The 2,480-nt window shown below is 32.4% G+C and overlaps 1 long non-coding RNA gene across 1 annotated transcript; it reads right to left on the reverse strand.

Moving 5' to 3' along the window:
- On the reverse strand, positions 1-2,138 carry LOC125237441. Its single transcript, XR_007178329.1, has 4 exons — positions 1,999-2,138; positions 1,691-1,810; positions 990-1,131; positions 1-261 (listed from the first exon to the last, which is right to left on the reverse strand). It is a non-coding gene; the product is annotated as an uncharacterized LOC125237441 (long non-coding RNA).
- Between the last annotated feature and the right edge of the window lie 342 nt (positions 2,139-2,480).

Raw genomic sequence — 2,480 nt, forward strand, 5'->3', positions numbered from 1 at the left:
GCAAACACTTGCATACCTTTAATTAAAAATAAACATAATTATATATGAAATCCACATTATTATTTTACAACTTAAACTTTTATTATATATTCAATATTCTAGTCTTAATAATGTAAGGTAGTGCTTTGGTCATATTGCTATTCGAAGTACATCTGTTGTCTGTCTTTTGCTGGCATAGTCTTCTTCATCGGTCATCAAAAGTTAGTCGGCCATTGTAAAACTCCGGAACCATTCTTTATTCTTCTAACTGCTTCTAGTTATCTGAAAATAGAGATAAATATGCATTAGTTCGTTGTAGGAACCTTTTACATTTCAATTTAAGTGGTTTTATCTAAGTAGGCATAGATATAAGTAGGTATAGGCACAGAATATTTACAATAGTACAACTATAGGTTAGCAATATCTGTAGAATGCCATATACCTAAAAATCAGTCATGTACATACATGAGTTCCTTATTTTAAATAGCAGGGGGTGAGGCATTTCAAAACATTAGTACAATTTGCCAAAGTAGGAAATGGTTACAAGTAGATCAGCGGTAAACAAGATATGTCTAGTGGTCTAAAGACATGGGGGTGAAAGTCTACCTTATTAACAGCTGTAATGTCCTAGTGGCATTATATTTCATATTTAAATACTTAATGTCATATTTATCATAGCTAGGAAACAATTGAATGGGGGCGAACATTTCCATAATCATTACACAGATTATTTTGGAAATTTACTACAGGAGCGTCAATATATCATAATTTCAACTAGTTCTGTTATTGTTATGGAGTAGTATTCACAATAATACTTCATTTCTACCTTTGCCCAAACAAGAAAGATAGGATGTGTACATACACACATGTGTAGTAAGCCATACTGTGACTTAGGGCTTTTTCATACAATTTTTATGTCATTTCTCTAACAGTAGGCTATACATGTACTTATCTACGGCTATAATAAGCTAAAGTAAGAGTAGTTTTAGTCTAAGGAAGTATTTAAGTACCTAATATTAAGCTTTGCAACACATTTGTAATTTTCCTTGTATCGGGGTAGACAACGGTAGACAGTTCTCATGATGATCATATGGGCCGGTAATATGGCAGCATTCTTCACATTCTAGAAGTGGAAGGGGTTCATCTTGTAGTCTGTAAAGCAAAACAGAGTAGGATATTAGATTATAGAAAGAATAGGCTAGATAGTTATAAGATTTTTAAGAATTTCAATTTTTTAGTATGAAGTTTCCGAGGAACTATTGATGATCAGTCAATGAGACATCTTGACTTGGGTTTTGGGTATCCACTCAAAGGAATTAATCTTAGCACCATTTTCAACACTATTTCAACTATACATTTATAGAAATACACAGGAAGTATTAAATTTCATGGAATATGAGTAAGCCATATGTACCAAACTTTTCACCGAGTCTGTCTGAGTAACTTTGATTTCTAAAAATATACCTGGGTGTTTAATTAGATTATATGTTATCTAGATTTAATTTAACTGGTTTAGAGTAGAATAATGTTAGCTGACAGGATTAGAATATGATATTTAATGCTGAAAATATTACTCTTAGGAAGATATCCGTCTGTCTTGAGCGGCAAACATGAGTAAAAAACTTATATAGATATACACAGTTAAAATAAGGATTAGTGATATATAAAGGTCAGGTCTAAGCATAAGTTTAGTATAAAAGTAGGTACTTACTTTGAAAGTTAGTCATCATTCATCGCCATCAGGAATATCTTTATCACATTGTAATATTGCCAGTTTCATTCCATAATCCCATCAAGTACCAAGAGAACATTTTAGTGGGTAGTAAACTTGCTGAAAAACAAACAAACTTGTAAATATCATTCATTGAAACAGAGCAAAGTAGGTTCACTTAGTATCCATTATTTTAGAAGCATAAAGAGTAAGTTTAAGTAACAGGTTTTATAGATAATCGGTCTTAGGGGAAAGTAGTGCAAATAATAGTCTGTTACTATAAGTTCCAAGTAGGTCTGGGATCTTACCTTCCTTGCAAAGTTGCTTTTCGAGTAGGCAACTTAATTCACTTTGTCAGTGGAGGCATTGCTCATAAAGACATCTTTTGTATGGCTGTATGTTCATTAGATTGTGAATTTGAGCACTAGATTTTCTATTATCGTTATGAGAAACACAGTAAAACACATGTCAAGGTTCCAATGCATTCATATCCTCCAACGCGGTCGTTCATATTGTTTATAAATAGAGTTATGTCCATTTCATAACCTCAATTTCGAAGATCACAATTTACATTATAATTCGGATTTTCAGTTTGATAAAACAGAATCACTTTGTCGTCAGCATCATTTGAGAGCAACGAGTATCTAGGGCAATGATTTCTTTGCATTTTTTTTATATCGTCTTGCATTTTTTTTGCAAAAAAAAGACAAAATGGCGTATGTTACACTGTATGAATGGCGGATGATCTGCGTCTGCGCTGTTTTGTTTGTCATTTGTTTAAGCAGATTTA

Source organism: Leguminivora glycinivorella, chromosome 21, assembly GCF_023078275.1.
Source record: "Leguminivora glycinivorella isolate SPB_JAAS2020 chromosome 21, LegGlyc_1.1, whole genome shotgun sequence".
NCBI lineage: Eukaryota > Metazoa > Arthropoda > Insecta > Lepidoptera > Tortricidae > Leguminivora > Leguminivora glycinivorella.